The sequence below is a fragment of the Schistocerca americana genome, chromosome 8 (assembly GCF_021461395.2).
Source record: "Schistocerca americana isolate TAMUIC-IGC-003095 chromosome 8, iqSchAmer2.1, whole genome shotgun sequence".
Classification (NCBI taxonomy): domain Eukaryota; kingdom Metazoa; phylum Arthropoda; class Insecta; order Orthoptera; family Acrididae; genus Schistocerca; species Schistocerca americana.
Genome location: NC_060126.1, coordinates 156,917,998 through 156,933,508, shown reverse-complemented (window position 1 = coordinate 156,933,508; position 15,511 = coordinate 156,917,998). Strand labels below are relative to the sequence as shown.

At 42.5% G+C, this 15,511-nt stretch overlaps 1 non-coding gene across 1 annotated transcript; it reads right to left on the bottom strand.

The window, feature by feature from the left end:
- Positions 1-8,493: 8,493 nt before the first annotated feature.
- Trnai-uau lies at positions 8,494-8,585 on the bottom strand. The gene is given in 2 exon segments: positions 8,494-8,529; positions 8,548-8,585. It is a non-coding gene; the product is annotated as a tRNA-Ile (tRNA).
- Between the last annotated feature and the right edge of the window lie 6,926 nt (positions 8,586-15,511).

Genomic DNA, 15,511 nt, shown 5'->3' with positions numbered 1-15,511 from the left:
TGATGCTTTTAAATTACACCAAGTAATACTGCTTTTAAATTCACAGTTCTTGTTGCTGTTTGAAATTTTTTTAGTCACGGTTCTTGGTTTTGCAAATAATATTGCCGGTTGGAAAAATTTTTACTTTACATTGCAGTACTGGTTACAGCTATTGCAGAGGTACAGCTTCTCTTAAACTAATACTATTACTACTAGAGAAATACCATCCAAGCAGAAGACTTAGTTCATACATTGAACTGGGTGGCTCTAGACATTTTCTACTTCAAGCACTTGAAATAATTTAATTATACAATGAAGTGGATGGCAATAAAATGTTCATCCCAAACAGCTGCACTAAAATGAACTGGGCGAAACTCACACTTGGACAACGCGTGTTAGGTGAAACTTGAAAACTATGCACTCACACAATCACACACGCATATGAAGTGCAAAAGACAGAAAACATTGTAAAACTGTATTTTCTCCATTTATAGTTTTTTTTAACTTTGATGATGATTTTATTCCAATTTTAAACTTGTTTATATATACATCATACATATTTAACTTTTTTGTATTTTTTCCAGATTATGGTACATATACATTTATGCATACATAGTTTACAAATTATTAAGAAACAATAAACAGAATGTATTTACACACAGGCATACATATTTCCACAGGCATCCTCACTCAAATGCACTTACAAGCATACACACAGACACATAAGCATTCTCACATCCAGCTGCACCATACATCACACGCATACAGTATTTACGCTATGATAAAAAGCCATACTATTCAGCAAAAGTTCTCACACAGCCAGTCACTCACTCTCTCTAATTCACCCGCTCTCGCGCTTCAAGCAAATATTGCGCGTAGAGGAGAGTGTCAATCACGTCATTAAAATGGCTCCTGTATCATCATGATGTTACAATCCAACTTTAGATTGCAGCATAGTGTACACCTCATGTCCTCGTGATCAAACACTGGTTTGCTGTACCATATGCAGAGGTTGCGGTAGTGCACCACAGACACCACTATACAGGCAATCCATGAAGTCAGCTCACCTTTGGGTGACTCCATCTATTGTGTGATATGCATACATTTCGGATCGTAGAACCACAAACTCCACAATCGGCAATCCATCCACGTCATCTTTCATTAAGCTGATAACCTTATTCTAAGGAACAATATCGCACAGATAATTGGCTGTATATCCCGATGTTTCAAATTCGTCACTGTGTCACCTAATTACTTCATATGGATCCCAGTTCTTCGCGCAATAGATAAAACTATCTGTATCCATATACAGGAACTTTGGTTCCATGAATTGAGTTTAAACAAACTCATAGTGGAACCGGCAGATGTGGAGTTTGGAGATGTCCAATGTACACATACCCAAATAGAACTCTACTGAAACCTTCGACATCTCCACAGCAACAAAGTTATCATTCAAAATAGTTACCTGCTTATGGGTTATGCACTTTCTTACGCCGCAGCACCCATCCCAGTCGCTCCTAAGCAAAATATCGCGTTCATTTATTACTTTCTGCATGGTTTTACCGAAAATGGAATTATTGGTTGATTTATAAAAACATTTTTCTAAGTCACTAGTCGTGCCCGCCATCTTTTTGGTATTTAATTCAATATACTTCTTCAACGAGGAAGACTGATTGAAGAAGATAGCCTAGGTGTTTCTACCTAGCTCCATCCGTTAGCTCAGGCACTGCTGGGGATTACAATGATGAATTATGAAATTATGTACCTCTGCTCGTGTCCAACAGTGGTCATCAGTTTAGGGGTAGTGTTTCCTCGTGGAACATGTTGTTCTGGACATAACGGCAAGTCACTGGTCATTTCATGTATACTAACAGGGTATATGAAGTCTGCCTCCAACACATACTCTGCATCAGAATCACCCACCAGACCCATTATTTTTCCACCTAATCAGATTAATTCGTTTTCGGGCACCCATTGAAATCCACCAATTGGCGCGGCTGAGAATACACCTATTTTCTTTGTTTTTCAGGTTACTGTCTCAGCGCAGTGACTGCACAAAGTTCTTCTTCTTGAATGGTTGAATCTGCAGTTTTTCCGCTTCTGATCTTAATTTGACCAGTATGTCAGTTACTCGAAGATGACTTTCTGAGTGTGGTGCTCCCGTTTCTGGGAGCGCCAGCTCCGATTTTTCCGTATTCTTGTGGTACATTATTTAGTACTAAGTACTAAATTGATTCACATCTGCACCATAATTTTCAATATCAAATGTGTCACTTCATCTCTTTGTCCTCTTCCCTTTGCATTTTCGTATTCCATACATGCATAATATTCTTCAAGTGTTGTGTGACGATGATTGATGATATAAGCAGCGGTGTAACCTAAAATCCAAATGGCGGCATTTTGCTTCCTGCGGGGTTATCGTATTTTTTTCTGATTGGGTTAATTCTAGATGCCTACGTCGTGTGGAACCGTGCGGTCAATCATCGCCAGTCTACTCCACATGTATGCCGTGATCAGTCCTGCTGTAACACAGATGAACCTGTGAATTAAGGTGTCCATCTGACCGCATGTCGCTCAGGCGTGTGTGGGGCTCAGGTGGATATTGCCGAGCTTCTTATTGATAGAAACTTTGTCGTTGATGATTAGATACCATGTAGACCGGACGCCTGAGGCAGTACAGAGCTAGGGATATTTCTCCAAATGGTATTCCACTTAGCTTGCGGGTATTTTTGAATGACTCTGTTTTCTCTACCATGTGTTGTGAAAAAACAATAGATATTCGCGTTGGCAATAGGCGGACTGATGCTGTCAGGTTATCATATCTAACTGAACCCGCTGTATTACAGTCTAATATGGGGAAAGGTTCATTAACTGGTAGCGTTATACTGCATGGCCTCCAATTTGACGTTAAGTTCTTAATTAAGCTCGGTGTGTCATTGGTGATAGCTTTACACAAGCAGTTGCTTAGTAAGGTCCGACACTTATGTATGGCACTGATGAAACCAAGCTCTCCCAGTGAGGTTGGTAAGGTCAACGTTTCAGAGCTTACTTTGAAAAGTTGGTCTCTGAGAACATACCAACAGAACGCCTCCTGTATATTGTCAACCAAGTGATTTGAGACTGGTAGAATTTGGCCCAGATAGTACAATTTGCTCGTTACAGAACTTCTGACTCTGTGCTCTCTTTGCAGGAGATCCAAATCCCTGTCCGAATAAATGCATGTTATGGCTCTGATCTTGTGCAGCATGTCTGTCCAGTTTTTGTAGCCATCACACCTGGTACTGCACCTCAGTAGACTCAGAGAGATTTGTGCTGTGTTCTCGATGCACACCAATCGAAATGGGTAGCATCATCAATGTCTCCTCCTATGTGAAGCAATATCGTCATTCTCTCGTTTAGCTTCACAACGGTCACCGTGTTGAAGTCGTTGAGGTTCCCCACTTCCGTCAGTTTGCTATGGATGTTACTGATAAGCAGACGTCGTCAGCATAAACAATGCAAGCCACTTTCTCCGTTCTGATGTTGAAGGCATACAACGCCATTGATAAGGGACAACCTTGCCTGAGAGATCTCCTAATTACAGTTTTGTCGGACAGCTGACCATTGATCAAGATACGAGATGTGGCATTGGAAACGAAGTGCTGCAGTAGATTGACGAAACGTTGGCCGAAACCCATCGTCATCAGTGCCTTAGATGTTCATAGTTTATGCTGTCATATGCTTTTTCAAAGTCTAAAAATAGTGGTGCAACGGGGTCTTTATTGTCCGTCAGAGTGCAGATAACATCCTGCAGGTTGCAGGCAGCTGATATTACAATGGGTCCAGGCACCGCACCATATTGGTGTTTTCCTTGTATTTTATGTGACACTCGTTATTTCATAGTCCGTGTTATGATTTTAAAGTCTGGGTTAAGCAAGGTGACAGGTCGCATTCATGTATCTTTTGGCTGTTTCCTTTTTTGGGTAAAGGCACAATGAAGCCTTCTTTGAGTTCCTCATGGACAGAGTTAAACTACCGCAGTTCATTAGCAAGTTGAGTTAATGTTGTGGCCAAGACATCCTAGTACTGTTGATAAACTTCCGCGCCGAGACGGTCGGGTCCAGGAGACTTTCGTTTCGTGGCAATGAACATGGCCTATTTTACACTACTACCCATTAAAATTGCTGCACCACTAAGATGACGTGCTACAGACGCGAAATTTAACCGACGGGAAGAAGATGCTGTGATATGCAAATGATTAGCATTCCAGAGCATTCACACAAGGTTGGCGCCGGTGGCGACACCTACAACGTGCTGACATGAGGAAAGTTTCCAACCGACTTCTCATACACAAACAGTAGTTCACCGGCGTTTTCTGGTGAAACGTTGCTGTGATGCCTCGTGTGAGGAGGAGAAATGCGTACCATCCCGTTTCCGACTTTGATAAAGGTCGGATTGTAGCCTATCTCCATTGCGGTTTATCGTATCGCGACATTGTTGCTCACGTTGGTCGATATCCAATGACTGTTAGCAGAATATGGAATCGGTGGGTTCAGGAGGGCAATACGGAACGCCGTGCTGGATCCCAACGACCTCGTATCACTAGCAGTCGAGATGACAGGCATCTTATCCGCATGGCAGTAACGGATCGTGCAGCCACGTCTCGATCCCTCAGTCAACAGATGGGGACGTTTGCAAGGCAACAACCATCTGCACGAACAGTTCGACGACGTTTGCAGTAGCATGGACTATCAGCTCGTAGACCATGGCTGCGGTTACCCTTGAGGCTGCATCACAGACAGGAGCGCCTGCGATGGTGTACTCAACGACGAACCTGGGTGCACGAATGGCAAAATGTCATTTTTTCGGATGAATCCAGGTTCTGTTTACAGCATCAAGATGGTCGCATCCGTGTTTGACGACATCGCGGTGAACGCACATTTGAAGCGTGTATTCGTCAGCACCATACTGGCGTATCACCTGGCGTGATGGTATGGGGTGCCATTGGTTACACGTCTCGGCCACCTCTTGTTCGCATTGACGGCACTTTGAACAGTGGACGTTACATTTCAGATGTGTTACGACCCGTGGTTCTACCCTTCATTGCATCCCTGCGAAACCATACGTTTCAGCAGGATAATACACGACCGCATGTTGCAGGTCCTGTATGGGCCTGTCTGGATACAGAAAATGTTCGACTGCTGCCCTGGCCAGCACATTCTCCAGATCTCTCACCAATTGAAAGCGTCTGGTCAATGGTGGCCGAGCAACTGGTTTGTCAGAATATGCCAGTCACTATTGATGATGAATTGTGGTATCGTGTTGAAGCTGCATGGGCAGCTGTACCTGTACACGCCATCCAAGCTCTGTTCGACTCAATGCCCAGGCATATCAAGTCCGTTATTACGGCCAGAGGTGGTTGTTTTGGTTACTGATTTCTCAGGATCTATGCGCCCAAATTGCGTGAAAATGAAGTCACATGTTAGTTCTAATATAATATATTTGTCCAATGAATACCCGTTTATCATCTGCATTTCTTCTGGTGTAGCAATTTTAATGGCCAGTAGTGTACATCGTCTTCTCTGACTAGGGCTTCAAGCGATCATTATTGTCATGAGACAGTATGGAAACTCTTTCATTGAGTACATCGGTGCAGAGCACGTCATTGATCTTCCGCCTGTCGTAAAGTTCTCTGAAGCATTTGCACACATTTGATGAGATATCCCACTGTCTTGTAACTACAGTTCCCGTCTCGTCAACAACCTCTCCAATTAGCTTCGCTATCTGTCATCGTGATGTCCGTAAAGTGTGGTACTGTAAGATTATTCCCTCTAACACGATGTCATCTGGTTTGGATCTTGTTATGATACCCTCCATTTGTTTGCGATACAGGTTAGTAACTTTCGCCTTGCACTTCTTTATATGGCAATAAGCGTCCTCAGCTGTGATGTCTCTGGAATGGTATAGCTCAGGGAGACACGAGAAGAAAAATATTGTTGTTTGTTTGAACCAATAGGACTTTTGGTAACTTTTTATGTTGATCTAAATTTCGGTTTGGTTCTTTGTAGCCACCATCCAATAGTCGAACAGCATTGGGTTTCGGAGCGCTTTACTTGCCCCCAAGTCCGTTACATGTCTGCATCCAACTGCTTGTCTGGCAACAGGCTGACGTTGATTCTCCAGTAGCGCTGGAGGTTTATGTAGCATTGATCAGAAAAGCCGACGGGAGCAATGTCGCTGTTCACTACATTATCGCCGAAAGCTGCGAAGACGTAAATACGGTCTATCCGGCTGTCTGTATGCCAGGCTGTGTGTGTAAATGCGACACGGTTTCCACGTATTTCTTCCCAGGTGTCATGTTGTTTCAGTCAAGAGGCAAGGTGGTCGAGTTCTGTTCACTTACTAAAGTTCGGTGTTTCGTCTTTTGCAGAGATAACACAGTTCAGATCTCCTCTACGATACAATTCGCGGCATAATTAACTAAAAAAGGCACTTCATTTTTACAAAAGGAAGAATCATCTCTCTCGGCGGTTACTGCCTTATGGTGTGTGTAAGATGACAATCCGAATGCCACTGATTCGACAGGATATACTCCGCAAATTCGTCAGCCGTATTATGTTCGAGTGATGGATACCATCTCGTAGTAGGACTGAGGTTTCTGTGTGGTCTCTTTATCGTGGTTCATTGAGGCTACAAATGTCGCTACGTTCGGTTCTGCGCAGACTTCTTGTAAGACCCCGATGTCTGCGTCAGTGGTGTTCTGAGCGCTCTGACTTTTACATCATTCTGAATTCTGTTAATGTTAATCGTTTTTATGTTCTTCGTGAAAGTACCGATCATTGAGAGGGACATATACCCGAGCCACTAAATGGCGCTCTATTTGTACGTACACATTCACACACACATTTCAATATAAAACTACAGTTGGCCCTCATTTCTGTCCGTTTCATCGTCCATTCACCAAATCATCCTGTAGTATGTTTCGATTGTCGTCGGAGTCCGTGGGTTCTAAGGTGGCAGTTACGGATGTTGCCGCTGTTTCAGGTTGGCTGTCTTTCAGTTTTGCAGCCACTTGTTTTGGCTACCGTCCTTAATTGTTGTGCCGCTGCAGTAACTCCTCCACGAGCAATGCGAGATTTCTTTTTGTCAGCCGAAGATCGGCCTTGTAAATCTTTCTGGGACTCGGATACGGACTTTTTAGATTTTTTAAAAGTAAGAACTATTTGCTCAGTTGCACCCGTGTGTTCGTCACGTGCCTCAGTGTCATCTGTGACACTATTTTGTGGGTTTCTGAGTGAGTTACAGTGCAGTAAGTTATGAATTTTATCATACACTAATCCATTTGAGGCCCTGTGTATCACAAGGCCTAAAGCACGCTATCGTCGATTGTGAGATCGTGGCATTCATTCATTCTTCTGAAATCTTTTGATCTCATGGCGAGTCAGGTTTATCTGTGCTGTAGGCCCACATTGTATGTAAGAAAATTCACGAAAAGCTGCGTCACTGGTTTTTGTGATATTCACTTAAATGCAGGATCGACGCGGCGTGCTTTAGGCCCTTGTTTGTATTCTAGACAAGTGACCCTGTTGGTAGACATTACTACTTAGTTTAATCATTTCCACGCACTTTGTGTTTGGAGTTGGTTGTTCACTGTGCGGGAATCGGTTTTCGTGTGCAGTGTAAACATGAACTATGTTGAATCTATTTTAAATGCTAATAGAAAAGAAAAACTGTGACAACGGGTCGCAAATCGTCCTTGGGTGGCTTCGTCGGTAGAGCACTTGCCCACGAAAGGCAAAGGTCCCCAGTTCGCGTCTCAGTCCGACCCACAGCTTTAATCTGCCAGGAAGTCTCATATCAGCGCGCACTCCGCTGCAGAGTGAAAATCTCATTCTGGAAACAGAAACGTAACTTACCTGGGAAAGTTAGCCGCAGAGGAACTAGGGCCTCCGAAAACACATCCTTTGACAGAGAGAGTGACGAAATCAAATAAATAGGTTTTTGTGTGGGTGCAGCGTAAGAATATCTGATTTTCGGCCCGGAAGTAAATTCGTGAACTAACACATTTGTTAGAGATCTTGTACATTTGCCAGAAAAAATGGAAAAGCACGAAAACTCCAACTAACACAAAAAATTTGAAATGGAGAGTTGTGATAAACTTACACGTTATTTCTTTAGTGCCCTATACTGTACTGTTTTCGTACAAAACAACAAAATTCCGCGAAAACAATTCTTTCTTTTGTCAGATAAGTTATGCATCTTATTATTATTATTATTACTGTTGATATTATTATTGACAGCGCTGTAGCTGTATAGACTTGTTGATAAGCAAAACTATTCACTCTCTCCAATTTATCTGAATCTAAAAATTTGAGAACTCCCAGAACGTATACTCACGTGCCGCCACTGCCACAGTACTACCGAGGACGACGCAGTTAATGCGTTGCATGCACATTAATGTTTCTGAGGTAGATGACATGTCTCAAATCTAGCGTTCCCGACGCTTTCACAGTCAGCTGCAACGAAATAAAATTATGCCCCAGGTGAGGCTCGAACTCACAACCCCGGCATTGCTCACAGCTACTGTCTTATAAGTACCGTGCGCTAACCAATTGCGCCACTGGGGCCACAGCTTCTGTCTTATAGTTAGCGGTACTTTACGGCAAACCCGTGGTGGCCACAAAAACATCATAACATCGTCATCCGAGGCCATACTGTGGCTTCGGCACCTGACCACGATTACTTCATAATATTCTTGTTTCATATCCTACGCCTACATGTCTATCAACTGCTTCTCATTGCCGAAAAAATCCAGAAAAGCGCGCTCTTTGCCCTCTCCTACCTATCGAGGCATGCTTTAAGCTCTGTAGGCGCACCGCGGCCGCGCAGCTGGAGGAGAGGTGTCTTTCTTGGAAGCTCCTTGCACCGCATGGAAGAACAGAGTGGTCGCGCTGCCGTTGTCGATGGACAACTTGCAACTGACGAGCCACGGAGAACACGTTCCTTCGCGATGTGCACTCGTCTCATAGTACAAAACGCAAACGAGAGGCACCGTGGCGCAACGGATAACGCGTCTGAATACGGATCAGGAGATTCCAGGTTCGAATTCCGGCAGGGTCGGCATTTTGTTACTTGGCGGCGCGTAGCTAGGCACTGGATTTCGTATGTCGCGGCCTTTCTTTTTTTTTTTAATTTAGTTTCGATTCCCCCCGAAGGGGGCGGGCTGGCAGCAGCTTAGTATGCCGGTCTTCATCGTACACAAATTGTTTTAAAAAGATGAAGATAATAAATACGAACAACAGGCGATAAAATCGGTGACTTAAATGGTAACATGGCAGAAAAATCGTGTAACTTAAAACATAGAACAAAGGGATCTTGATGCTAATAAAATACATATGAAACAGACAGGTAAAATAATAGACAGACACGGCGACAGTCTGGTATCTGTTCGCAAGAGACATAAAATTCACATCCAGCGACAGCATGATTTCTGTTCGCAACACTTTGGAAAGACAAACAACACTGAACATTCACTTGAACACTGCACCCAAAGTTGGCAAATATGACATACCACAGGCGAGGGCACGTGGGGGGAACCTGGAAAGATGATGGGAAAGAAAAAGGGGGGGGGGGGGAAGGAGAGGAAAAATGAAGGGGGGAAAGGAGCCGATGGAGGACGAGGACCCATAAGGGGGGGGGGGGGGGTGCTGGGCAGATGCGACAGGGAGTGGGGAAAGGCAGAGGAGGGGAGTAAAAAGGACTCGGGTGAGGGGGAGGGAGGTAGGGAGAGGTTAGGCAGGGAGAAAACAGGATGGAAGGAGGGGGAAGAGGGAGCACAGGGAAAGGACAGAGGAAAGGGGGGGGTGAGGATCAGAGTTGATAGGAATGGAGGGAGAGAGGGCATCATCCGGGAGGGGGAGTTGACAGAAGCCACCATGGGAAAGGAGATGAAGGGTGTAGAGATGGAGGCTAGGGGGGACACAACAGTGAAGGCATGGCAGAGGGCAGGGATGGGAGAGGAGAGGAGAGGAACAACCAGGGGGTGAGGGGGATCAAGGCGGCGGGAGGTGTAGAGTATGCGGATATGTTCGAGAAATAGGAACAGATGGGAGAAAGGAATGAGGTCATAGAGGATCCATGTGGGGGACGGGAGGCGTATACAGAAGGCGAGGCAAAGTGCATGACGCTCGAGGTACTTATAGAATTTGGGTAGGCAGATATCCAGGTGCGACTGGCATAACAGAGGATGGGATGGATTAAGGATTTGTAGGTTTGGAGGATGGTAGAGGCGTGCAACCCCCATGTCCAGCCAGAGAGGAGTTTGAGGAGGTCACGACCTTTGTGGAGGGCATTATTATTCCTGTGCTTCTGGGATCTGCATGTCGAGATGATACCACTAAATATCGCCACCCGCAGGCGTCATTCGAGCACAGTCAAGACAAGATGAGAGCTGTATGATATGTTACGCAATGAAATGTAGGCGCGTGAAACCGAAGCAAACAACACTTTTCAAGTGTCCCATGTCACGTGATGAAGAGCTAGTGCGCCCCGCCTCCCACAGCCGAGTCGCGCAGTGGAAGCGTGCTGGGCCCATAACCCAGAGGTCTCGGACGTAAAGCCATTCCACAGATCAAAGAAATAATCCACCACATTGATTTCAGGCCAAAGATCGAAAGCACTAATAGAACAGAACCACCAAGACATTATGAAATATGTCTCGTATTTATGGGAGGTAAGCTATAAAGACATGAGATCGAAAAAGTACAAAACAGAATCCTTGAACTTCCTCAAAATCGCCCTAGAAGCAGCCTTCCAGAGAGCAATGCGAACCTCCTGCACGGTCCCCACGGATGCACCCCAGTTGAGGGAGGACAGCAGCCCATGGCAACACCCACCGCCGCCCCCACACACCGCTACAGCTGAGGCCATGCCCACCAGCCGTCCCAGAAAAACCACCAAGTGCTTCAGTGAAGTCTTCTTTTAGTGTTGAGTACAGTGTTGTTTGTGTTCAGTGTTTATCAATGCCCAGTGAATTAGTTAATAACAAGTGGAATTACAACGCAAAAATTACCCCCCATTCCGCCGAAAAATAAAAGCTCACTCACCAGATGCAAACAATTTCAATAAAAATACTACCCATTCCAACTTTAAAAAAGTCAGTAATAAGTCCATAAACAATTCTATGTTCTCTAATATAATACCAAATTTGTTTACATTTATCATTGCCAAAAAACTCATTTAAATTAAAAATGGTCAAGCAACCATAATCACACATGCATAAAAACAAAGAATGAATTTTTATTAAAATTAAATGGAAAGAGAAAAAAATGTTCTAGAAATGAAACAAACTGACTCTGTACTCAAGAATGACTTTAGAACAAAAATAACTATATAAAAGGAAAACTGAAAACGATATGTAATGTAATTTAAAACATGCCTCATGTCTATTTACATATAATGAAATTAAATATAAGTTGTAATAACATCGATACTATAATTAATGTATATCATCATACATACATAACAATCAAAATTGACTATCTAATATTTACAAATTATACATCACTCTATGGTAATGAAACTAAAGGTCGATAATACAGGAAAAAGATTATGCATTTCTGAAGACCATTAGCACTAGTAAAGTAAGTAAGTAAGTAACTAAGCAAGCAAGTCAGTCAGTTAGTTGGTTGATTTGTAGATTAAAGGGACTAAACTACCAGTAAAGCCTTTAACTAATACACAGTTATGAAGCCAAATACATTCTCTAGCCTCTATTAGATACCAGTTCAGAAAGACATATGATGCTCTGAATGTGCCATAAAAATTCTTCTGTTAAAACTGTTCTGGTGATTTGATGGGTACAAGCTATTGGTTTGCTTAAAACTATCTCTATTAAAATTTTGTCTTTGCCCTTGTTACATGCCATAACATATCATGATCAATAAAAGCACCACCCCATTATTTCTCATTTAATCCAATTATTTGGAGAAGGATACAGGGACATGAGGGAAATTGTGATTCAGCTCCTTTCTACAAGGTCAGTTGATTTCAGCACTTAGCATGTCTGGGGCGCCATTGAGCGAAACATGTTGTTTGCACCTAGCTCTGACTAATTTGTGGACACCAGTACAGTGCTCATGGATCATGATGGCTCCTCAGTGCTTTCAGCATCTCACGCAGTTATGTTGCTGACATCATCAAGGCAAAACTGGTGCTACATGTTACTAGGTGTTTATCTCTAACTACAGTACTTGTGGGACTACTATTACATTACACACTCACTTGTTAGTGTACTACACTGACTTTGAGAAAATATTTATGCTGATTCAGTGAATAAGAAGCAAAGTTGTTGACTTATGCATAAAACATCAGCACCAATTTCCAACCTGCTGCAGTAACACGAAGCAGTAGATTGAAAGCTCCTCACACAAAAATTAGTGGCTGCCCTCATAGTAGTGAGTAACCTTATAATTGCAGTGAATCAATGTCAAATGTACTCTACACAGTCCAACCACTCCTGTCACAACAATTCACATGTCTACCAGATTGTGTCGATTTATTTGGCACATTGTTCTAGGTGGTACTAGAGATTTTGATATGGAATTAAAATAAGGCTGGTTACTTCTGAATGTCGTTCTTGTGAGGCAGTCACAATTTTAGCCATGTTTACATGAAATCTGTCATCTCACAAGGCAGCTATATGACCAGTAGTAATAACCCATTCCTCTTCAAGATGAGCATAGCCTTAATCTCAGGATCAATTTATGCACAATTAAAACATCTGTAAACAATCAAACAGTTTCTGTTAACTTGCACCATTCATCCTTCCACACTGGTTTATAGTATTATTGCTTTATATGCAATGTGATAAAAATCCCAGTAAACCATATGCTTGATGAGTGATGCATGCAATAATTTTCTTGGCTGTATATAGTTATCAAATATCACTTATTGTGCTAAGGTGTATATCTATATTTGTTTTAAGGAATCTGTTCATATTCAGTCGCCAAATATTAATGAGACATCCTGTATCATCATCATCATCATCATCATCATCATCATTTAAGACTGATTATGCCTCTCAGCATTCAGTCTGGAGCATAGTCATTTTGCTCTGATTGTTGCTAGCATCGTATTTAAAGTACCAGGGAAGCAGGTTGCTAGCCTTACTTGCCCCGGGTCCCATTGAGTTTTACCCCTAACGGTTGAGGGACTAACCGGTGGATATGGTACTCTTTGCAATCTGAGCACAAAGGTGACCATGACTCAGAATATGTCAGAGATGCCCAGCCTTATTCCAAAGTAACTGGTATCCCGACTGTCAGGACCACTTACTTGGCCACTCATACGTTGCCTGTGGTTCACGAACTAGGACATGATAACAGGAACCCCACACCATGAACCACAGTATCCTGTATATGGAGATGTAATTGTCTGGAAAGATTAATCAAATATTTTGTCACACCATGCCATCTGATGGCAAAAAACAAGTAAAGATCCTGAGTAGCTGCACACCACAGGATCTACTCAAAATTACCAAGAAAAATTATTAAAAATTGAGGAACATACACATTAATTCAGAAATTGGTAATTCTGACAAAATACTTAAGGCTACACAGAACGTTTTGATATGAGACACAGGACAACTGGCCAAAGAATAGGAGAACGTCACTACTGACTTATATTTAAGGGTTATCTTTCAAATCAAATTCTCAAGGTGGCAGGTGCAAAATACAGGGAGCAAAAGGCTATTTACAATTTGTACAGAAAACAGATGGTAGTTATGTGAGTCGGGGGGCAGGAAAGGGAAGCAGTGGTTGAGAAGAGAGTGAGGCAGGGTTGTAGCCTATACCCAATGTTATTTAATCAGTATATTGGGCAAGCAGTAAAGGAAACAAAAGAAAAATTTGGACTAGGAATTAAAATCCGTGGAGAAGAAATAAAAACTTTGAGGTTTGCTGACAACATTGTAATTCTGTCAAAGACAGCAAAGAACCTCGTACAGCAGCTGAGTGGAATGGACAGTACTTTAAGAAAAGATATAAGATGAACATCAACAAAAGCAAAACGAGGATAATGGAATGTAGTCAAATTAAATCAGGTGCTGCCGAGGGAATAAGATTAAGCATGAGACACTCAAAAGTAGTAAATTAATTTTGCTATTTGGGGAGCAAAAGCTTTTGAAATGTAGTGCTACAGAAGAATGCTGAAGATTAAATGGGTAGAACACGCAACTAATGAGGAAGTATTGGATAGAATTGGGGAGAAAAGGAATTTGTAGCACAACTTGACTAGAAGAAGTGATCGATTGGCAGGACACGTACTGAGGAATGAAGGGATCTCCAATTTAGTATTGGAGGGAAGCGTGGAGGGTAAAAATTGTAGATGGAGATTAAGAGATGAATACAGTAAGCAAATTCAGAAGGATGTAGGGTGCAGTAGTTATTCAGAAATGAAGATGCTTGCACAGGATAGAGTAGCATGGAGAGCTGCATCAAACCAATCTCTCGATTGAAGACCACAACAATAACATAAATGATATGTCAATGGAAGCAAATGAATTTAATAAACATGTATTAAATATAATGGAAAACATAGGGGCACACAGTTCAAGAGAGAAAGCACAGCTGTATGCTGAAAAAGCAACTTGCATAATATTAGGTCATATGAATGGATCATCAACTTTTCCCTCTGAAATTAATAAAATTATTTATTATCTCAAAAATAAAAGCTCATCTGGATTTGATGGTGTTTCCAACAGAATAGGAATGATCTGTTCCCCTATAATAAACCCTGTCTTATCTCAAATAAATAATGCATAACTTACTCAAGACATTTTTTCAGAGAGCTGATAGGAGAAATGTCAATAACTAACAGTCTGCTTCACTACTGACATCATTTCCCCAAATTTTTAGATGAGGTGACGTATTCTAGAATAGTATCCACCTGAGCAACAATACTATCATCAGTAAATCACAGTTTCAGTTTCAGAAGAGTTGCCCTACTGACAATGTAAATTACAAATTCAGTCACCAAATTTTGCAAGCTTAAAATAATAAAATAGCACCATTTGTTATTTACTGTAACCCATCCAAGGTACTTGACCATGTGAACCACAATATCCTCCTAGATAAACTGAGGTTTTATAGAACTGACGGTACAGACAATCAATTGTAACATTACAAAGAGATGTTTCAACTGCTGCAGGGCAGATTGAAACTGGAAGGTTGAATTTATTTAATCGTATGGCCAGGGCCCCCCGTCGGGCAGACCGTTCGCTGGGTGCCGGTCTTTCAATTTTACGGCACTTTGGTGACCTGCAGTCAATGAGGATGATAGGATGATGATGAGGACAGTACAACACCCAGTCCCTGGGAGGAGAAAATTCCCAGACCCAGCTGGGAATCAAACCTGAGCCCAGAGGATTGACAATCCGTCATGCTGACCATTCAGCTACTGGCAGTGGACTGGAAGGTTGAATGTGAACCGGTGTTAATGTTCGTTGGGATGGCCAGCTGTCACACAAACTGTGACAGGATAGCTGAGTGCAGGT